This window comes from Rhinopithecus roxellana, chromosome 8, assembly GCF_007565055.1.
Source record: "Rhinopithecus roxellana isolate Shanxi Qingling chromosome 8, ASM756505v1, whole genome shotgun sequence".
Taxonomy (NCBI): Eukaryota; Metazoa; Chordata; class Mammalia; order Primates; family Cercopithecidae; genus Rhinopithecus; species Rhinopithecus roxellana.
The window spans coordinates 127,268,512-127,293,179 of NC_044556.1; positions in this window are offsets into that span (position 1 = coordinate 127,268,512).

Consider the following 24,668-nt stretch of genomic DNA (forward strand, 5'->3'; position numbering starts at 1 on the left):
AGAGATACTCCTATTTAGAGTTCTGAACAAACATGAGTCAGGATCCTGTCCTGCCAACCCTATAGCACAGCTGAGACCAGGGGGAATACTTAAATAAGATTTCTTGAAGACGGGGGGTAACAAAAGAGAAAACCCAAAAGGGATATAAAGATGCAAAATAACATAAAACTGGATAATTCTGATGCCAAAGAACTTGTTTGCAGTGGTTTGGATTTGGGGAGAGTATAGGGATGCTGCTTTGGCTACCACTGGCCACTACCATGTAGTCCCAAAATATCTCTAAACCCCCACACCCCCAGAGCACATTGCAGTGCCTCTAGGCTTCTTTCCAGAGAGCAAGACCCAACTATGCAAGAAATCTTTGTCTCAGATGGTTTTTCTCAAATGACCAAGATCTGGACAATGGCCTTTTGGGCCTCTGTAGAATAACTGTGTCCAACTATAGCTGGGTGACTCTGGTATTAGTGCAAAAGATAAACACAATAGAAGGCAAAGAGGCCAACTTCTTCCCTTCACCTGAGTCAAGATGGCAGCCTCATCCTCACCATGCAGCTGTGTACAATTAAGGACCACATCAAAAAAGAGGGCACAGGGTTAGTGCAGGTTTCCCCACACAGGCAGGAAATGCATCACACTTGTTTCGCGGGAGTTACACAGGGAATCACATGAATGGGAAAGATCATTTCATTGCAGCCCCCATTTCTAGCCTTCCTTCCCTAATATCTACTTGTTGTTATGACTATTATCATTATTTTACATACCTCTTTCACATGAATGGTTGGCTATAAAGCAGCACTTGTTTTGCTTTATTGCCATTTGCCTTATGTAGGCCATGAAGACTTTACCGCTCAAGCAAAGAGGCTTAATTTTATTTTTAACTAAGAAGGTTCTATGACTTTGAGACATTTGTAAACTCCAGCTGGAAGGTATTTGGTCTTTCTATGGAGAGAAAAGGACTCAGTGGTCCTGGCTATTGAGCAGGGGGTCACAGTGACATTTCAAAAGTCCCTTGAAGGGTTAGCCTGGCTGTGAATTCTTAGAAAAAGCACAGAAAAAGAGCAAGAGAGAGAAATAGATAACTGCAAGATGAAAAGAACATTTAGAGAAGAAGGAACTCATGAAGGATATGTGACAGACACACACAGAAAAGTGGCTGCCGGCTCAAGAGCCCAGGTTTCAGAGTAATTACTTGAAGCTAGACTGCCCACGCTCCTCACTGAGCTGATTCGTCTTGACAAGGAGGGAAAGAGGCTGGGGAGGGGAGCCGACTTATTGTCTCCACTACACTGGTGAATATTGTATGAATGCTTCTTTATGATAGGGAGAATGGTGATGTGAACTCTATTGATATTCATAATATGCCAAAGCCAGCCTCCCCGTAATAGACTCTAAGAGCATTCACAAAAGCTTTAGCAAGGGGCACCGAGAGAGGTGTGTGTCTCTTCATGGGATCTGAATGGAGCCCTTTTTTTCTAAGGGCGACCACAGGCTCATACCAAGCTACTTTCCCCCCTGAACCTATAGAGTTGCTTTATTAATAAGCTGAACAGGTGAGCCAGAGGGAAATATCTTTAAGGAAGTTTCTATAATTTCTATTCAATGATGGAAGAGGACGCCACCTCCTCCCACCAGGACAAAGGATAGCAAGCACTCCCCAGGCAGCCTCAAGAAAGGAGGTAAATGCATTCTGGGGATTGGCAGGGTGGTCGGAGAAGGGAAAATGTCACTCTGAAGACTGAGCAGCAGGCAACCCCCTCCCCTCTGGCTGAGCATTCGGCAGCTTTGTGGATGCTCCTCAGAACTGTGACAGCTGGAAGCAGGTGAACTGGTGCAGATAAAAGAACCCACCCCCGCCTTTGGAAGCATGAAAACAATCTCCACTAACCTTTATAGGAGGCATTTATTCCCTTCCAACCATTGTCTCTGCCTTTCCAAAGCCCTGGATAGAGCCAGCGTCGTAAATACCAATGTGCCGATTAAAAATGTAAGGATGCAAGCCCAACTGTGCCAAAGTCCCTTGGTCTGCAGCGGGACAGCAATCGAGGGGAAAGAACTGAAATCAAATGGACCCCCTTGGGGATCACCTGCCTCTACACATTGTTCTCTGCAATCATCACTGACCCAAAATGGAACCATCTGACGGGGAATGGGCTGTGCGGTCCAGACAGAGTCAGTGCCATATGGAAGAGGCATTCCAATTGCCCATTGCAATACATAAAAACAGTTCAGGATTCTAACTCTATTTCCTTGGCAATCGAGTTTAACTATCACCAGACTCACTATAATCAAATACTGTTGCTGTATTTATTAAATATAAGTTGCTAAACATATGGCTCAAGAGATGGGAAACAGGATGTGCAGTTGGTCTTAGCAGGGTTATTATTCTTCAGGTCTGCCCCCAGGTATTTAAGGCCAGCGGCAATCACCAGGCCAATGGCTGCCCAGAGGCTATGAAGAATGGATCTTCTGTCATGAAAGGGGGTTCTCTTAATAGTAAATAGATGGTTAGAAATTATGACTAAAGAGGTCAAGACTGTGGGTCCAATTCTGGGAACATATAGCTCTTGTCTCCTCTTTATTCAGCCAACATTTTACTAAACACCTACTATGTACCATGTCCAGCACTAGAACTCAAAGATATTGAGCTAAGTAAATAATGAGCAAGATACTTGCCTACAAGAAGCTTTGTCTAATGTAAAGAAGAACAGAAGAATATAAACTTAACTGTAGTGTGGTTTGTGCTGTGAAATAGAGGGGCACAGATTGATATATTTGGGAGCTAAGATGGGGGATCAACTAAAATAGAATGGTTCCCAATATTCACACAGAAATTTACAGTTTATATAATAGCTAAGTCTCAAACAAAACTGAGAAGTGGAGATGTGTTTATTTTCACAAGGGAGGTAATGGAAGTCAGAGTCTCTAACTGTCCAAGGTTATAAAGCCAATGAGTGGCAGTCCTGGGAAAACACACTGCCACCCGAGCCATGCCAGCCAGTCCACACACGAGGTGCTATCCCATCCTGAGAGCCCGTTGGCAGATCAGGGCAGTGCCTTCCCAAGACTCAGAACTCAGCTCCCTGACTGATGACTCTGCCATAGCATCTTCTGTTTACTAATTATGTGGACTGTGCTCCTCATTATTCATGGTTCATTGCACAGAACCCAAAATCATTAGAAATGCACTCAAAAGTGTTCATTGTAAAGAGTGGCAGATTTTTAGACACACACGTGCATTTATGTGTACTTCCCAAACTCCAAAAACATGACAAAAAAGAGATTTTTTTTAAAGCTACATACATTTATAAAGATAAAGAAAAAATGAAAGAGGAAAATAGCCATAGAATTTTAGAGCTAGAAGCAGATGAGCAAGTGATAATTAACTTAGGAGTATTTGTTAAATGTCTGTATATGAAGCAGATAGGTTCTCAGATTCCCCTCTACTATTCTGCAGAACTAGGCAATTGTCAGCTCCAACCCTAATGGAAGACTCTGAAGAGATACTTCAGTCTCCCTAACATGAGGCTCAGCAGAGGCAGTAGCATCTGCTGAAAGCAGTGGGGATAAGTGGAAGTTGGCCTAGTGAACCAGAAGACCTGGGTCCCCTTACCCAGCTCAGTTCTAAGAACTCTGGCTGCCAGGTTTGTACCCTCAGGCAAGAAACTAAGCAGCCCAAGACCTCCTACACTCGGGGGTTATACAATGGAATGTCCAGCGGATTACCTACAGAGAAGCCCACCTGCCAGCAAACCAATGCAAACACACAGAGCATCCAATCAGCATTTTAATTCCTCACTGTTAAAATATCATGAAATGTTTCAGGAATGCCTCTAATATGAAAGAAAGAGACCAAAACAAAACAAACAGGTAACTACAAACAGGAAAAAAGTGCAGAGACGAAGAAGGAAGGAGAAAAGCATTTTCAAAAAAAAAAAAAAAAAAATCCTGTAATTACTGTATTCACAAAGAGAAAAGGAGCTACTGCATGCATAATAACAATAGTTGACGTGTACAGAGCATTTCCTATGGGTGAGGCACTGCTCCAAGTGCCTTCACAGCAGCTTACTGAGTCTTCACAATAACCCTACATGAAGTGGATGGTATTATTATGCCCATTTTACAGTTGAAGAAACTGAGCCACATAACATGTAAGTATGTTGCCAAATGTCACACAGCTGGTTAAGCAGTTGAGCTGCAGTTTGTACCCAGGCAATCTGCTTCTTCGGTTTATAATCTCAACCACCGTGCAAACTATGCTGCTCTAATGCAAATAAGAGGCCATACAAAGGAATATTTAGAGAATAAGAAAGAGATACTGGGAATTAAAACTACAATTGCAGAAATAAAACATTCATTCTTGAAAAATAAAGTTAAGGAAGTATTTCAGAAAGCAAAACACATAGAGGAAGAAACAGCGAGCATATGAGGGAATATATAAAAACAAACATCACCCCCTTGTGCAAAAATCTACAGGATCAACCCAGTGGGTCCATCCAAAAAAAAAAAAAATAGGTGTTTCAGAAAAGAAAAGATATTATGAAGAGGAGGAAACTACTACAGAAGTAATCAGACAATTTCACAGAACTGAAAGACCTGAATTTTTAGAGTGAAAACACTCACTGTGTGTCTGGTGTTATTAATGAAAACTAATTCATAGGCACAATATTTTGAAATTTCAGAATGCTGGGAAACTGAAAATATGCTAAATGTTTTCCAAAGACAAAAAAAATCAAAAGTAAAAGATTGGGATTCAAACAATCTCACTTTCTCAACAATACATGGAAACTAGAAGACAGTGGAGAGATGACTTTAAAGTTCAGAGAGAAAACTATTTCTATGGGCAGTTGATTAGGGAGAATAAAATCAGGATTTATAAGAATAAAATAAGGATCTTTTTTAAGGATATAAGAGTTATCTGAAATGTATCTCTGACTCATGCACCCTCTTGGAAAGCTACTGGAAGATCTGAGAGTAAATTGATAAAGGGAGAGAAATGGGATCTAGAAAATCAGGGAATCCAACACAGAGGCAAATGTCAAGGATAAGAGCTCAGGAAGATCCGAGAAGCAGAGACCTGTGAAGCAGACCTAGAGAGCAGTCACCAAATGTCCAGAGAGGTGAAGGCTTTGAGACAGACGTCGCCAAGAAACAAAGGGGAGTCAGTGGATTACCTGATGTGTTTTGAAGATGTTGGGAGGAGATCTAGTTTGGAGATGAACTAGAGATAGTCTCACGTGTAACTCAGTTAAAAAGTATATAGGCAAATTAGGAGTTAAATTATTAACTCTAGGAGAAAAATGTACAGGAAAAAAGTTGTAGTGCTACCTATGACTCAGCAGTGTAGGTAAGTTATTTATAAGCCCAAAGTAATATAAACAATGCAGAGTAATAAAAACTTGTGATATAACTATAGTGGGAAAATGTGGGCAAGAGAATGTGGATGTGTGTGCATGCAATCTCAAGAGCCTGTCTGTGTGTGTATCAGTCCAATTTTTTTTTATAGTAGAAAACTCATAGAAAATTATGCCTAAAATGGAAAAACTAGTAAACATGTTATTTAAAATTATTGAGGTAATCACCAAAAGAATAATTAAAACAATTAAAAGCGATAGCCTCTGGGAAGAACCTGGGATTGAAGATAACTGAGAGTTTTATTGTAAGCCTCATAAAACTATCTGAATTATTTGAACTAGGTATACCTTTTCAAATATTGAAATGTTGAAAAGGAGAACTATAATTGTCTTACTGAAGGCAGCAGGCAATATGCACTAACGGGTCATTTTTGACTGGATTAATACAGCTCCTTAAAAAGTGGAATCCCACTTATTAAGTTGGAGCTGAGTAATGAGAACTCATGGACACATAGTGGGGGATCAACACACACGCGGAGCTGTCAGAGGGTTGTGGGGAGGGACAGCATCATGAAGAACAGCTAATGGGTGCTAGGCTTAATACCTGGGTGATGGGTAGATCCATAGCAAACCACCATGGCACACATTTACCTATGTAACAAACCTGCACTTCCCGCAGGTGTGCCTTGGAACTTAAAATAAAAGTTGATTTTAAAAAGTGGAAGCTGGGTCCAACCAGTTTCAGGGGAAGGGTACCCAGCCTGTTTGTGCCAGAATTCAACTCTTAGTGGGACGGAGCTTGTTTGGCCAGGTGATCTCATTTCTGCCAGCCACAAATGCCGAGAAACCCATTGTTAATAGATCCTAAGGGAAGCAGCAGGAAGAACCCGGAGAAGCAGGATTTTACTGCGTGTGAATCAGACTGAGCCCAGTCTGCTTTCCCAAAGGATGAAAGGCTCTTTTCACTCTAACTAGGATTTTTTTTTCCCCTTCTATGCCAGTTGTTTCTCAGCAACAGCACTATTTATGGAAGGAGGATACAGGTTTTGGACGACATAAGGAAGAGGTAACTTTTCTCATCGGCCTCAAATTCTCAAAGCCAATGTTGAATAGTTTTGTTCTTAACCTTATTAATCAGCAAGTCAAAGAGCAAAAATTGAATTTGTGTAATGGAACCACACACTATGGGTAGATATAAAAGCAACCAATGAGGTTTACATACTGGTAGAAGAGACAGTCAACATACATAGGTCAGGACCATACCTGTGTGCATAAACTTTCTTCAAATATCCAAATGAAGAGCCTATTAATCGAGTAGGCTGACCTCACCTCTGGTACCCAGGAGGAGTGACTTCTTTGGTTGGTGGGTTCCAGAGAAGGAATTGAGTATATGCAGACCAGTCCCTTCTTTTCTCTCTCTTTTTGGAGTGGCAACTTGCTCATTGGGAAGACGCGTTCTCTGCTTTTCTCAGGGGTAAATTTTAGATGAAGAGCCCATTGGGGTGGCTGGTATCTTTCAACTAGGCCTGGGTTGGCAAGTTTAATTCTGAGGTGCACTTAGCAAGTCCATTTACCCAGAGATCTATACCATGTCCTCTAATCTAGGTTTCTTTTCGTTCCAATAATACAGCTGCCCTTCTGATCTCCAACTGCCTATTTTCCCCTTGTACCTCAACGGTATCATGTGTCTCCCACCAGGCTGTCCGTTTCTGGGACATGCCAAGCTGTTTCTTCTTCTGAGCCACTACATCTGCTATCTCCTTTGCCTTTGCTGATTTAAACCGCAGTCCTACAACTTTGTATGACTGGTTCCTCACTTTTTTGTTCTCAAACATTACCACCTCAGGGAGGTCTTCCCAGACTATTCTATCTAGAACAGACCCATATCTGCTTGCTTTTTAAACCAATCACAGCTCCCTGTTTATAGTATTTATGGCACGAATCACAGTTTAAAGTCAGCCCTCTGTATCTGTGGGTTATGCATTGACGAATTCAATCTACTAAAGAAAAGAAATATTTGGAAAAAAATTAAAGAATAGTTGCATCTGTACTGAACATGTACAGACATTATTCCTTGTCATTATTCCCTCAACAATACAGTATAACACCTACATAGCATTTACATTGCATTAGATACTATAAGTAATATAGAGGTAATTTAAAGTATACAGGAGGATCTGCATAGGTATATGCAAATATTACATAATTTTATATAAGGGACTTGAGCATCCACAGATTTTGGTGTCCAAAGGGGTCATGAAACCAATTCCACACAGATAATGAGAGCCAATTGCATATTCTCATCTATTTACTAGTTTATTGTATTCTATCTTCCCTCTCTAATGAAAGTTACATGGGGGCAAGGACTTCATCTTGTTCTTTATTTTATCTCCAGCACCTGACATAATGTCTTGCACATAGTAAGTATGCAATAAATATTTATCCACTCAATTAATGAAGTTAATGTTTTCTACAAAAGAAACTTAATTCAGATTTTATTCATTTATTTATTTTGAGACAGGGTCCTGCTCTGTCACCTAGGCTGAAGTGCAGTGGTGTGATCTCGGCTCACTGCAACCTCCTTCAAGGCTCAAGCTATTCCCCTACCTCAGCCTCCTGGGTAGCTGGGACTACAGGGGTGTGCCACAACTCCCTGCTAATTTTTGTATTTTTTTTTTTTTTTTTTGTGGAGATGGGATTTCGCCATGTTGACCAGTCTGGTCTCAAACTGGTGAGCTCAAGTGAACCGCCCTTCTTGGTCTTCCAAAGTGCTGGGATTACAGGTGTTAGTCACAGCAACTGGCTTAATTCAGGTTTTGAAGCATGGAATAGCTCTATTGCTAAAATTGGCAAATAGCTCAACAAATGATACTTCTTCAAAGATCCCTTTCCCTCTGTTTCATTAGTTCACCAGTTGACTCCTGGTCAGCAGTAAGCTGATAGCACTGGGGCTTCTCTTACCACCCTGGTAGGTATACCTGGTTCTTACTTGTGATATTCTGCCTTATCTACCTCTGTTGTGGGATCTGGCCAGCAGCTCACAATACAAAAGGACTCTCTCTTTGTTCCCAGGCGGATCAGAAGGTGGAGAAATAATAGACACACACAAGATAGTGAAAGCTGGGTCCAGAGGGGTCACCGTCTTCTGGTCACACAGTGCCAACAATGCACTGGATATGCCAGCATTTATTATTAAGTTTAGTGAGGGCGGGGGTAGGTTAGTGAGGGATTTAGGGTCATTTGATTATGAGGTGAGATGGTAGCATGGGGATGAAGTAATTCTTTAACATAACATCTGTATGCAGAAGTGCAGTACACAGAGATAAGAATTTACAATATAGTGTGTGCCTCAGTAATTTCTAACAGAGCCTTAAAACAGAAACACAGTCTTTCCATAACTTATGATTAGCAAGATATTAATCAGCAGTCACAGTTACAGCAAAAGCTGGTTACAAACAATTCATAGAAACGGGATATGAAGCTAGACAACTGGTTAGACCAGAAATTCTCAGAAGGGAGTATGCCTTAACCCTAAAGAGATCTAGAAGGGCCATGGCAAGATGAAGGTGTTTATAGCCCTATCTTATCCATATGGACAGGTGCCCCCCATGTGTCCATTTATAGGCTCTCCACGAGGGTCACATTCCATTCCCAGAGCTATGAATATCTGCTTTTTCTGGGATAGGAATCTTGGTGATGTGAAACCTCCCTGACTGCACATCCATTCATAGGCTCTCTGCAGGGGGAAGCACATCATGTGCTGTTGGCTCATTCTGGCAGTCCAACCTGGCATTGTCTTTACACAATCCTGCATGCAATTTTGTATTTACAATAATCAAGAGCACTTCATCTTTTATTCCATAGCAATAGTTTCAGGGGGTCTCACTACACTTCCTCCTCTCTCCAACCTATGACCTGAGTCCTCCTTGCAGACTATATTTAGCTTCTGGATGCATCTGCATCCAGCCACCATTTTGGTTATTATTTGCTGTTTCATCCCATTAAAATCTATCTTTTGGATTGTTTTCCTATTTCACTCCTTTTTTCCCATTTTCACTCTACATTCAATCTTGCTTTTGTAATACTCTGTCTCAAAAGAGTCTGTACCACTGCCTTTTAACTCCTCCTCCAAACTGGAGATCATATTTTCCTTAGTACTTCTCCTTCACGGCTTCACAGCACTTTATATTTAAAAATTAATATCTATATACCTTTAAAGATTTTTAAAAGTCATGAAGACACTACATGAAATCATGAAGCGACTAATTTATATTTTATTAGAAATAATCTTCATCCACAGTCTAAGTGGCATCCCTCAAATTTCTAACCATAGTTCTAGAAGGATTCTATGCTATCCCTTGAAGGCTAGTGAGTCAAACTCTGCAGTTGGAAGGTAGAAAATGGGTCAAAGGACTCCTCTGGAGCTAGAAGTCTCTATGGATCCTCTACCTTAGATGTTCCAGTCAGAACAAGGACAAGGCAAATCACAGCAGATTTTGTTCTCATGAGATTTTGAGTTCAACCCAACTAAATGTGACCTATAAGGCTCCTAGGTAGTTCACAGTCATTTTTAAACTTTTCTGAAACTAATGTGAGATGTAGTTTATAGAGATTTACCCATCATGACTCATTCATGTATATAAATATATGGCTGAGTGTGTGTGTGTGTGTGTGTATGTGTAAAACTTATTTAAGGCAGAGCTGTAAATGCCCTCGAAAATAGAAAATTAGATATCCAACTGAAAGCAGGGCTCCAAATTAGAATATACTTCATGGGGGGGGGGGGTGTTTTCTTTGATCCTTCTTTCCTAACAGGAGTGTTCTAGAAATATTGAGAGGTAAAGCCAGCTGGACTTCCTGGGTCGAGTGGGGACTTGGAGAACCTTTCTGTCTAGCTAGAGGATTGTAAATGCACCAATCAGCTCTCTGTAAAATGGACCAATCAGCAGGATGTGGGCAGGGCCAAAATAAGGGAATAAAAGTTGGCCACCTGAGCCAGTAGTGGCAACACACTCGGGTCCCCTTCCACACTGTGGAAGCTTTGTTCTTTCACTCTTCACAATACATCTTGCTGCTGCTCACTCTTTGGGTCTGCACTACCTTTATGAGCTGTAACACTCACTGTGAAGGTCTGCGGCTTCACTCCTGAAGTCAGTGAGACCACTAAACCACTGGAAGGAAGAAACTCCAGACACATCTGAACATCTGAAGGAACAAACTCTGGACACACCATCTTTAAGAACTGTAACACTCACCGTGAGGGTATGTGGCTTCATTCTTGAAGTCAGTGAGACCAAGAACCCCCCAGAAGTAACTAATTCTGGACACATTTTGGCGACCACAATTGGACACCTTTTGGTGACCCAGATGGGACACATTTTGGTGACCATGAAGGGACCATCACCAAGCAGTAAGTACCATCAGATCCCTTTCACTTGCTATTCTGCCCTATTTTTCCTTAGAATTCGGGGGCTCAATACTGGGCACCTGTCAGCCAGTTAAAAGTGACTAGCATGGCCGCCGGACTAAAGATAGAGGTGTCAGGCTTTCTGGGAAAGGGCTCTCTAACAACCCCTGACTCTTTGGAGTTGGGAGCGTTGGTTTGCCTGGAACCAGCTTCTGCTTTTCTTGTACTTCTGGGCTGAGCTGAGGGTTGACAGAGAGGAAAGCCATTCAGCTCTGGGGTCCCAACAAAAAGTTGGTTGATCCTGTAGCCATGAGGGGAACTCTCAAAGTCACGCTGCCCAAGTGAGACTCGCCCATCTATCCTGTCTATCCTGACCCTTGCCTCCTAGGTCTGAACGCCTGTCAGACAAACTTCCTCTCACCTCTCTTCTCCGAGGCTAGTCCCATTTCTAAAAACTACTCCTTGTCTCTGGTGCTTTTCTAGTTTCTCCTATAAGAATGATTTCTAGCATAAACTTCAGGACTCTATTCCCTTCTTTAGGCACCTGGGCTCACCAATCAGAAAGACATAATTTTTGCCCAAAGCTCTGTTGAGGGTGGGGGGGGTACTATCTTACTTGGAATTTTGGAATTCCTCCTCAGACTAGCAGGCCTAACAAAAGCTATTCCTGAAGCTAGGATATGGGGAGCCTCAGAAGTGATATTCTTCCTATTCAAGTGAGGACAAAAGGCATCAGTCACTCTTCCAACCCTAGAGTTCCCTTCCCTACCCCAGGGTATGGCCCTCCACTTCATTTAGGGGGCATAACATCTTTATAGGACAGTGGTAAAGTCCCAATACTAACAGAATGATTAGGACTCTAACAGGTTTTCGATAATGCATCAGTAAGGGCCACTAAATCCAATTTTCTTGGTTCTCCTTGTGGTCTAGGAGGAAAACTAGTGTTTCTACTTCTGTGTCGGTGAGCACAACTATTCCGATCAGCAGGGTCCAGAGACCATTGCAGGTTCTTGGGCAAGAGGTGTTTCTGGGGCTGCGTCAGTGAGTGCAACTATTCCGATCATCAGGGTCCAGGGACCGTTGGTGGATTCTTGAGCAGTGGGAGAAACAAACAAACCAAAACCACAGGCTGTTTTGTCTTTCAGATGGGAAACACCCAGGCATCAACAGGCTCACCCTTGAAATGCATCCTAAGCCATTGGGACTAATTTTACCCACAAACCTTGAAAAAGAGGCAGTTCATTTTTTTCTGCACTATGGCCTGGCCCTAATATTCTCTCTCTAATGGGGAAAATGGCCACCGGAGGGAAGTATAGATTACAATACTATCCTGCAGCTTGACATTTTCTGTAAGAGGGAAGGCAAATGGAGTGAAATACCTTATGTCCAAGATTTCTTTTCATTGAAGGAGAATATACAACTATACAAAGCTTGCAATTTACATCCCACAGGAGGACCTTTCAGTTTATCTGCATATCCTAGCCTCCCTATAGTTCCCCTTCTTATTAATGATAAGCCTCCTCTAATCTCCCCCACGCAGAAGGAAACAAGCAAAGAAATCTCCAAAGGACAACAAAACCCTCAGGCTATTGGTTATGTCCCCTTCAAGCTGTAGGGGAAGGGGAATTTGGCCCAACCTGGGTACATGGCCCCTTCTCCCTCTCTGATCTAAAGCAGATCAAGGTAGATCTGGGGAAGTTTTCAGATGATCCTGATAGATATATAGATGTCTACAGAGTCTAAGGCAAACCTTTGACCTCACTTGGAGAGATGTCATGCTATTAGATCAAACCCTGGCCTTTTTTTTTTTTTTTTTTTTTTGAGACGGAGTCTCGCTCTGTCGCCCAGACTGGAGTGCAGTGGCCGGATCTCAGCTCACTGCAAGCTCCGCCTCCCGGGTTCACGCCATTCTCCTGCCTCAGCCTCCAGAGTAGCTGGGACTACAGTCGCCCGCCACCTCGCCCGGCTAGTTTTTTGTATTTTTTAGTAGAGACGGGGTTTCACCGTGTTAGCCAGGATGGTCTCGATCTCCTGACCTCGTGATCCACCCGTCTCGGCCTCCCAAAGTGCTGGGATTACAGGCTTGAGCCACTGCGCCCGGCTTAAACCCTGGCCTTTAATGAAAAGAATGCGGCTTTAGCTGCAGCCTGAGAGTCTGGAGATACCTGGTATCTTAGTCAAGTAAATGATAGAATGACAGCCAAAGAAAGGGACAAATTCCCGACCAGTCAGCAAGCCGTCCCCAGTATGGATCCCCACTGGGATCTAGATTCAGATCATGGGGACTGGAGTCATAAATATCTGCTGACCTGTGTTCTAGAAGGACTAAGGAAAATTAGGAAAAAGTCCACGAAATATTCAATGATGTCCACCATAACTCAGGGAAAGGAAGAAAATCCTTCTGCCTTCCTTGAGCAGCTATGGGAGGCCTTAAGAAAATATAGTCCCCTGCCACCCAACTCCCTCAAGGGTCAATTGATCCTAAAAGATAAGTTTATTACCCAATCAGCCACAGATATCAGGAAGAAGCTCCAAAAGCGAGCCCGGGGCCCTGAACAAAATCTGGAGGCATTATCAAAGCTGGCAACCTCAGTGTTCTATAATAGGGACCAAGGGGAACAGGCCAAAAGGGAAAAGCAAGATCAGAGAAAGACCGCAGACTTAGTCATGGCCCTCAGACAAACAACCTTGGTCGTTCAGAAAACAGAAAATGGAGCAGGCCAATCAACCAGTAGGAGTTGTTACCAGTGTGGTTTGCAAGGACACTTTAAAAAAGGCTGCCCAACAAGAAACAAGCTGCCCTCTCACCCATGTCCACTATGCCGAGCAAATCACTGGAAGGCACACTGCCCCAGAGGACAAAGGTTCTCTGGGCCAGAAGCCCCCAACCAGATGATCCAACAACAGGACTGAGGGTGCCTGGGACAAGAGCCAGCTCATGTCATCACCCTCACTGAGCCCCGGGTACATTTAACCATTAAGGGCCAGGAAATTGACTTCCTCCTGGACACTGGCGTGGCCTTCTCAGTATTAATATCCTGTCATGGACAGCTGTCCTCAAGGTCTGTTACCATCCGGGGAATCCTGAGATGGCCTGTAACCAGGTATTTCTCCTACCTCCTCAGTTGTAATTGGGAGACTTTGCTCTTTTCACATGCCTTTCCTGTTATGCCTGAAAGTCCCATACCCTTATTAGGGAGGGACATATTAGCCAAAGCTGGAGCTATTATCTACATGAATATGGGGAACAAGTTATGTTATGCCCAGTCCGTTTGTTCCCCAAAGAAGACCACCAGAATCCAGAGTCAAAGCCAAGCGGCAAGGATCTTTAATGCAAGTTCGAACTTGGTCCCTCCGTTCTACAACATACAAGAGGGCCCTGAATGATGCATGTGGCCACTTTTTATAGCCCGATGCATACAGGATATGTAAGGTTACAGAGGTACAAAGGAATTCTTTTGGTTGCAGCATTACAACTGGTAATTGGTTAATACAATTAACAGTTTTCCATTTGTTCCCGCGCATTTAGTAAAACTACAAACGGTTGTGATCTTATCAGGGGCTCTCTAGGTGGTGTTTCTGAGATGTGTGTGGCGGGGGGGATGTGTTGGGCTCAGGAAGTTGGGACAAAATAGAGGATTGTGTTTGTACTGGGCCCAGGACTAAGATATGTGGCAGACACCGGTAATTAGAGCAGGACAGAGACTTTCACAACGTTTGTCCTTACAATGTCCAGAGTCTATAGATAACCTAATTAACCTAATCGGTTAGGTCCGGGGTCGACCTTTAACTAGGCTGAGGGCGCCGCCCGGGCTGTGAGGGCGCCGCCCGGGCTGTGAGCCTGTGGACTTCATTTCTGCCTTTTAGTTTTTCCAGTTCATCTCTTTCAGTTACTCATTTGTTGTCCCCTGCTTGAGGAGGGAATCAACCCTGAAGTCTGGGTACTGGAAGGAACAAACTCAAGCTGCAGCCTTAAGCCTTCCCACAGGATGAAACTTCTCTTTATACATCACAGAGAGAGCAGGAATGGCTCTTGGGGTCTTTACTCAGACTCGTGGGACAACCCCACAACCAGTGGCATACCTAAGTAAGGAAATTGATATAATAGCAAAAGGCTGGCCTCACTGTTTACAGGTAGTTGCGGCAGTGGCCATCTTAGTGTCAGAGGCTATAAGGAAAGGATCTCACTATCTGGACTACTCATGAGGTAAATGACATACTAGGTGCCAAAGGAAGTTTATGGCTATCAGACAGCCACTTGCTTAGATACCAGGTGCTACTCCTTGAGGGAATGGTGCTTGAAATACTTGTACAAAGTACTTGTGTAGCCCTCAACCCTGCTACTTTTCTCCCAGAGAATGCGGAACCAATCGAGCATGACTGCTAACAAATTATAGTCCAGACTTAAGCCATCCAAGATGATCTCTTAGAAGTCCCCTTAGCTAATCCTGACCTAAACCTATATACTGATGAAAGTTCATTTGTGGAAAATGGGCAAAGAAGGGCAGGTTATGCCACAGTTAGTGATGTAACTGTACTTGAAAGTAAACCTCTTCCCCCAGGGACCAGTGCTCAGTTAGCAGAACCAGTGTCACTTACCTGAGCCTTAGAACGGGGAAAGGGAAAAAGAATAAATGTGTATACAGATAGCAAGTATGCATATCTAATCCCACATGCCCATGCTGCAATATGGAATAAAAAGGAGCTTCTAACCTCTGGGGGAGCCCCAATTAAATACCACAAGGAAATCATGGAGTTACTGCATGCAGTGCAAAAACCCAAGGAGGTGGCAGTCTTACACTGCTGAAGCCATCAAAAAGGGGAAGGAGAGGGGAGAACAGTAGCATAAGTGGCTGGCAGAGGCAGAGAAAGACCAGCAGAAAGGAAAGAGAGAAAGAGACAGAAAGTCAGAGGGAGAGAGAGAGAGAGAGGAAGAAACAGAGACAAAGAGGGAGTCAGAAAAGGAGAAAGAGAGAGGACAAAGAAGTCAAAGAGAGAGAAAGAGATAGAAGTAATAAAGAAAAAATAGTGTACCCTATTCTTTTAAAAGCCAGGGTAAATTTAAAACCTTTAATTGATCATTGAAGGTATTCTCTGTAACCCTATAACACTCCAATACCACCTTATTGTCAGTGTAAACAAGGGCATAGCCTGAAAGCACTGAGGCCACTGACAACCCATAGCCTTCCTATCAAAAATATTTAACCCAGCAGGTTTCCTAACAGGTGATCTAAATTTTAATTAATTACCATACAAAGGTCTGACCACACCTAGGAGGAACTCCCTACAGGACAGGAAGAAAGATGGTTCCTCCCAGGTGATTAAAGGAAAAAGACACAATAGGTATTCAGTAAATGATAAGGAAACTCTTGTAGAAGCAGTTAGGAAAATTGCCTAATAATTAGTCTGCTCAAACTTGTGAGCTGTTCGCACTCAGCCAAACCTTAAAGTACTTACAGAATCAGGAAGGAGACATCTATACCAATCCTAAGTTAATATGGACTGAATGAGGTCTTATTAATAGCAAAGAATAATTGAAATCCCAAACTTACAAGGTTTTCTTTTCTTTTTTTTTGAGACAGAGTCTTGCTCTGTCACCCACACTTGAGTGCAGTGGTGCGATCTCAGCTCACTGCAACCTCTGCCTCTCAGGTTCAAGTGATTCTCCTGCCTCAGCCTCCTGAGTAGCTGGGACTACAGGTTTTCAACAACAGTAAAGTTTGCTACCAAAACCGCCGAGGCCTAGACCTCTGCACCTTCTTAGGGGAAGAGTGTTGTTTTTACACTAACCAGTCAGGGATAATATGAGATGCCATCTGGCATTTACAGGAAAGGGCCTCTGAAATTAGACAATGTCTTCCAAACTCATACCAACCTCTGGAATTGGGTGACACGGCTTCCCCCCTTTCTAGGTCCTATGACAGCTATCTTGCTATTACTCACTTTTGGGCCCTATATTTTTAACCTCCTTGTCAAATTTGTTTCCTCTAGGATTGAGGCCATCAAGCTACAGATGGTCTTACAAATGACCCCAAATGAGCTCAACTAACAACTTCTACCAAGGACTCCTGGACCGACCCGCTGACCCTTTCACTGGCCTAAAGAGTTCCCCTCTGGAGGACACTACAACTTCAGGGCCCCTTCTTCACCCCTATCCAGCAGGAAGTAGCTAGAGTGGTCATTGCCCAATTCCCAACAGCATTTGGGGTATCCTGTTTAGAGGGGGGTTTGAGAGATAAAGCCAGCTGGACTTCCTGGGTTGAGTGGGGACTTGGAGAACTTTTCTGTCTAGCTAGAGGATTGTAAATGCACCAATCAGCACTCTGTAAAAAAGCACCAATCTGCATTCTGTGTCTAGCTAAAGGATTGTAAATGCACCAATCAACATTCTGTAAAAACACACCAATCAACGCTCTGTGGCTAGCTAAAGGACTGTAAATGCACCAATCAGCCATGTGTAAAAATGCACCAATCAGCACTCTGTGTCTAGGATTGTAAACACACCAATCAGCACTCTGTAAAATGACCCAATCAGCTCTCTGTAAAATGGACCAATCAGTAGGATGTGGGCAGGGCCAAAATAAGGGAATAAAAGTTGGCCACCTGAGTCAGCAGCGGCAACCCGCTCAGATCCCCTTCCACTCTGTGGAAGCTTTGTTCTTTTGCTCTTCCCAATACATCTTGCTGCTGCTCACTCTTTGGGTCTGCACTACCTTTATGAGCTGTAACACTCACTGTGAAGGTCTGCGGCTTCACTCCTGAAGTCAGCGAGACCACTAAACCACTGGAAGGAAGAAACTCTGGACACATCTGAACATCTGAAGGAACAAACTCCGGACACACGATCTTTAAGAACTGTAATACTCACCATGAGGGTCTGCAGCTTCATTCTTGAAGTCAGCGAGACCAAGAACCCACCAGAAGGAACCAATTCTGGACACAATATCATGTTAACAGTAGACTTTCCTGGATTTCAGAAAAATCTCATTCTTTTTACCCTCAGCTGCCTTGGATTGACATGGGCAGCCCAGGGACTTAAGTGGGTGCTTGTATGTAATATTCTGATTTGAAACACAGGTGGGCCCATATGGTATGTCTAGTAATGTTTAGAAAGTCCTAAACTGCTTGTGGAGTTTATGCCCTATACCTGGAGAAAACGTGGCAAGAAAAATGTATTCTATTATGTTTTTTGATTTTGCCTTGATTTTAATCTCTTTATCCTGATATCTTGTGAACTGAGCATAGTTCTGTTATGTCCTATATTACAAATAGGAAAAAACAATATATATACACATATATAATGTATTATGTATTTATGTATAGTATATGTATGTGTATATATGTATGACTATATGAGAGATAATATATGTTGAGAAATTATCTTATAATAAATGCCTAGATTCAATAAAATGTCCTTAACATGACAATTCGATCTGACAAAAATACTTCAAATCTTCTATCTATGAAGACTTATTAAATCTTCTGGTTATAAATGCTGTTTAAAAATGTTCTGTGGTAAGAGATACAAGGCTTATGGAAAACAATTCTTGAAAAGAGAATGTATGTCTGATGATATGCATAAACTAAAGCTGATGCTACAGGCAACCTGAATCACTGATTGCAAATAAAGTATTGATCAGAAAGAAAGAAATCTGAAGGACTTCTCAAGAAAAAAAATGGATGGCAGAGAAAACTGTCATGATTGCAGGGGAAGTGGTCTTGAGGCTCAGTTATGTGACTTTTCCTACTCCCTCTGTGTCATTCTAGCCTATAGGAGAGAAGACACAGAGCTCTCAGGAAGAACAGAGCTGAGACCCAGGGATTTAAAAGACAAATGAAATCTGTTCCTCTAATTCAAAAGGAAGCTGGGTCTTTGGTAATAAACAACTAGAGACACAATCAGGACTCAGGATTCTGACCTTCAACCACTCTTCTCCAGAAAACTTCCAAGGAATGAGAGCCTAAGTACCCCTGTGCCTAAAATAGAAGTTGGGTAAGCCAACTTGGAGTTGGGTAACTCCGGGCCTTCTCAGAGCAGTCCCAGACCTCTTTAACTGAAATCATGTAAAAGAGAGGTCCTCAAAGGAAATATCATCCCTAAAAAGAGAAAGAGACTATCTCAGCATCTGGACCCAAAAAAATCCCCTCAACTTTCATCCATTAATAGCATCTCTTCTTCACTCTGAGATGGGGTGGGCTAAGTGTGTGTAGGAGGGAGCAGAGGGAACACTTGGATGTCCCTGAGCCTTGCACAATAGCTCAAAGCTCCAAACAGGGCATGTAGATCAATAATAATTGGGATGAAGGAAAAGAAGTCTCTGGATCTCTGGCAAGGAAGGAAAACCCCCAGAATGGCTGCTGTGGCAAAAAGGCTCCAAAGTGAGGTGACAGTGCAGTGGAGCCATGCCAAGATGGGATTCGGAGTTCATAACAAAGGAGGAGGTAATTTTAATCAAGGTATGAGGATAAGATGAGAATTAGATTAGCATAATTTGTGAGAAATGTTCTATAATAGCTAGTAATTTCTGATTAGGTACATCATCAATGAATTAGAAGTTGATAGTATAAGGTTTCTACATAAAAGTAGCAATAAATGTATGCTTACTTTCATCTAAGGCAAAATTATCAAGGTGCAAGTAGTATTGTTTTCAACGTTTCTGGCACATGGTAGTTCTACTAAATATGTTGAATTAATTATTGAATAAGTTATCGTCCACATTTTTTAACTTCATGGCCTTATCTTGCATTCTGCCATTTAGTTGCAGCATCCCTAATTGTAAGCAAAGTACCAGTTGAAAAGAAATTCAATTTTGAAGTATTAGTACATACTATGGGGAAGGAGTTTGTGTGTTTGTTTTGTTTTTATTTGTGTAAGTTTTTAAACCAAGGAATACACTAACAATAGATTGTATACATGTTTTTATTGTTATCTGAGATGATTCAGGGGAGCCAAAAAATTCTCAGAAGTCTTATCTTTTTCACCTGGAATTTATCTTAGCTTTTCCAGCATTTTCAGAGTTAGACTGTGAAACAGTAGAACTCTTCTAATGTTTCTAATGTCTCTTGACTCACAAGTCACAGGGGAACTGATGAGTTAACATTCTAAACATTTCAAAAGGGTTTAAGGAAATGTTCATTCTCCAGCAGCAGGAGATGAATGCAAAGGTCCAGAGGGCTTTGTGAACCACCTCCTCACTGACAATGATGGACTCTGTTTCTAGCTAGGAAGAGGACATAGGCGGCTGACACAGGCGTTCTGTTTTTTACTCTAATGAATGTTATTTTCATTTGCTTTAGAGAGCAGTCCCCAAGAAGACTAGTGACAAGATGAAGGTTCACTGGCTTCCTTTGTCCCTGACAGGTTCAAAAGTGCTGTGCAGGTGGCAAATTAGACTTGGCTTCCCATTAATTGATAGGAAGAAACTTTCTTTGCTGCTGTTCAGATTGTCTTTGGATCCTTTAGCACACATGAGGTTTCATGGAGTTGTTATTATATTTATTATTGCTGCTGCCAATGCTGTAGGCAATATATTTGAGAAAATGATGAAGGCTAATATTAATTAGAAGCCTCTCTGAATAAATGTCTTAAAGTAGCAAGAAACTTGAGATTAGGAGGGGTGAAAAGCATATCAATTGATATAAATTCTGATTTGGGGTAGCTCTGGGTCTGGGTAAATAACTTATTCTTTATTATCTTTAAAGAATTAGAGAAAATAATAATATTGATGATGATAATTATGATATGCTATCACTTTTCAAAATCCTACAGTGTTCAGGCAGCATGCACAGTGCTTTATATACATTTGGTCATTTAACCTACAGAGCAACCCTAAGAGGTGATTATTCTTTGAGCACTGGAGAAGTAAGAGATTGGCCCAACTTCACACAGCTTGTAAGTGGTAAAAACATCATTCCTCCTCAGTTTATAATGAAAGAACTACAACCAAGTAAACCACAAATAAGAGTGTAGATCTTTCCTTCCTATGACATTCAAGCAAACCGAAACAAAGACTGACAAGGTGAAATGAGAAGGATTTAAACATATGGAGGACAACTAAAGGAAGAAAAAGAGAATGTCTCTTCTCTAAAGCCTGCCAGCCTTTTCCATGAAAGTCAGGAAAGAGTTTTGTTTTCTTTGTTTTTTGTTGTTGTTGTTGTTGTTATTGTTTTGTTTTGTTTTGTTTTGTTTTAACAGATCAGTCCTACATGTTTTGTGTAGTAAAAGCTTGAGAGTGAATCACAATGATATATATGAGTATTGGACACTGTCATGGCTTTCTGATGTGTTAACAAGGCTAAGCTAACCTATATTCCCCAGAATCCCCTTTCTGGCATGTTTCTGGTTAAGGTGGGATTCTGAGGAGATTCTTTCAAGAGAATGGAAGTATCAAAGATGGACAGCAGCCAATCTGTAATACATACAACCTTCTCCCAATTATTCAATCAAATGCTATTCTAGGTGCCACTACAAAGAAATTTTGTGGGTACAATTAAAGTCCCAATCAGTTGAGTTTGAGATGATCAAAAGAAAGATTATCATGGGTAGACCTGACTCAATCAGGTGGATTTAAAGAGGGACTAAGCTCTCCTTGAGTATGAAAGATTCCAAGCAACAGAGAAGAAATAAATTATAAAATATTTCTACATTCTGGGGCCTCCACACTACCTCGTTGCAGATCTGCTGATTGACCTCATTGGCATGACGCAACAGTTGGAGTTGCAACTCTATTCCCTCTGGATCCTTCCTTCATGAATGTTTACCCTGTGGACTTGGGGCACACACACACACACACAAACACACACACTTACTTCCCATTGGTTCTGCTCTTCTGGCTGTACTCTGATAAAAACACTGAGAGAGGGTGAAACCACAGCACATTTGAAAACCAGCCTGTCTACCAAATAAGTAAGCCTATATAAGAGATTGTTTTTTTACAATAGGAGGGGCCACTGACTGGTACAGCATTCTAGGCAAAAATCACATGCAAGAAAAATTAATATAAAGTCATATCCAACTGTGAAGAAGAGAGAGCTCTTTTAATGGAGCAACACATTTTATTAATCAGCTTGGGCTTCTATAACAAAATACTACAGGCTGGATAGCTTAAACAACACAAATTTATTTTCTCACGGTTCTGTAGGCTGGAAGTTCAAGATCAACATGCCGGCAGAGTTGGTTTCTGCTAAGGCCTCTCTTCGTGGCTTTCAGGGAGCTGCCTTCTTACTGTGTCTTTGTATGACCTTTTTCTCTGTGTGTGAGTGGAGAGAGAAAGAGGTCTGGAATCTCTTCCTCTTTTTATAAGGACACCAGTCCTATTGGATTAGAGCTCCATCCTTATAACCTCATTTGTCCCTAATTACCTCTCCAGTGGTCCTGTTTCCAAATATAATCACATTGGGGGTTAGAGCTTCAACCTATGAATTGGGGTAAGGGGACATAATTCATTTTATAACACATATCTAGCAAACAGAAAGAAGAAAGAAAAATGTTTATAAAAGTAGGGAATTTGAAGGGCAGACCATTCCTTCCAAGAATTAGCTGGTTGTTGGTAGAAAGAAACCTGCTCTTCAGGTGGTCACTGGATACTGCAGTACATTTTTTACCCACTCTCCCTCCTGTTGCCTGCTTCCCACCTCCTGTTGCCTGCTTCCCACCAACCACATAGAATGTCCTCGTCTTCTCTTTACCAGATTATACATCAATATTGGCCTCTTCACTGTTTTTTAAAAGAAAAAGTTCGTGCTTTGTCAATGGATTTACTGAAGAATCATAAGAAAAACAGAAAAGATAGTTTACATTGCACATCCCACAGCAAAGTATTTCACAGTTTTGCAGCCGATATAGCTTCTTGTATTTTCACCGTAGTCTCCCTCCAGGATCCTACACCCCAAGTTAGTCTTTGGCTCCTTTATTGTCCCAATTAATTCTGCCCCTAACCTGAATACTCCATCAGGCTATTGTTATTTAACATAACATACATTTGTGGTCCCATCCCACCAACCCAAGTGATACATCAAACAACACACAGTGGTCTTCCTCAGAGGAGTTCTAGTGAGACATGCCTTTCTTTATCTTGCTTCAAGAAAAATGGAACTCTAAAAGAGTTTGATGCTCAGGCGAGACAGGCAGGTGCACTAGCCAACAGCACACCACTGAGTGGATGACTGTAACACAACAGCTCTTTAATCATCGGTGTAAGGTGGGCTGATTTGGGTAGGGGACAAAGATAGAGGGAGAGGTAGGCTTCAAGTCACTAAAGATAAGCAGATATTATTTCCCAAAGACAAGGCTAAATTCTTCAAGAAAGAAGAAATGGAGCAAACCTAGTTTCATTATGGTCTCCTGCTCCTAATCAGGAAAGAGGAACAGGCATCGTCTTGACAGCTGGTTGGGACAGTTGGACTCATGGAAGATAGTGCAGGTCCCCCTGAAGGAACTCTCTCTGCTGCTCATAAAATGCCCAATTTAACACAGCATCAAATTAATAATGGAATAAAGCTTTGCCACAGCCTTGAAGGCCTCACATTCATCAGCTGCACTGTTGGAATGTGGCCTTTCTATGCTCTTCCCTCATCTCTTTACACAAACACCTCTTTCTGCTACTCACCTGTGAAACTCTTATACTTGGGTGCCTGAAAAATGTTTCTGTGATTCGGTTTGGAGAGGCAACATGGTGCAACAGGGAGAGTTTGGGGATAATGTGTGTGAATGTGCTTTGTTAAGGGTGAAGATAACACATAAAAGGAGGCATTTCTTTTAGAGTCAGGAGACCAGAGTATTAGTACCCATTTTGTGTGTGACTTTCAGCAACTCATTTTACCTCTTGAGAATTCAGTTTCCTTCTTTGTAAAATTATGGTATTCAACTAGATGCCCTCTAACATCCACTTTGGATCGATAATGGCCATCATCATAATGATGACTTGATATTTATCACACACTCAATACGCTTCAAGGCGCTCTTATAACTCTTCTAAGGTGCCACCTCGTATTTTTCACAACAGTCCTATGGAAGTATTCTTTTCATCATCATCCCTACTTTTCTAACCCAGGTAATTGTCTCTAGTGCCTACACCCAGCCACTATGCTATATTGCCACTTCGAGTGTATTTTAATGATGTGTTCTATAAGAAACAAACACAAACAAACAAATGAAACCCTCTGAGACTGACAACAAAATATCCAGGACTCAGCTGTGGATTTTTTCAATGGTGGTGGCAGATATCTCCTACTTCATTTATGTTCTTATCCAGGATTCTTATGACCAACATGGAAGAGTTGGCCTAGAGTTAGCAGCACAAACTCAGAGTGAGAAACAGGCAAAGCTGACTGGCTGTCGCGGGATTGAACTCGTGACCTTGGGCTCTTCATCAATTGGAAATGTTTCACTTCCCAAGTTTTTGACAGGTATTTACATGCACTGTGGCTAGAGAACCAGGTTTTAACATCACTGGCATGGTCTATATTGACTGGCTGTGCATGGACAAGTGTCATCTTGCCACACCTTCTCCTTGGGAGTCTTCAGAGGGGGAAAAGCAAAATTCAAAAGAGGTAGCCTTTCCCTTAGTACTTAGAGATGGCTCAGAGCATCAGCTTTAGGTTAACTCTGATTTCTACTGCCCAGCACAGTCACCATGCCACAAGTGGCCTTCTCCTTCTCCCTGCTCACCCCAGACCCACTCAGCCTTCCAGAACAGTTATCCACATTGGCTTCCCTGACCTCATGTAGCATTGTCAACTCTGCCCTGAAGTTTAGTGCCCAGTCATGAGCTTTGTCCTGCTGCTTCATGACTGTTTCATATGCCTTTAAATCTTATGTGTACCAACAGGGACCCTGGAGAAAATGAAGCATTCATTTTTAGTTCCTCTGTAGTACTCAGGTCAGTGGTAAACTGAACTCATGTTTCCAT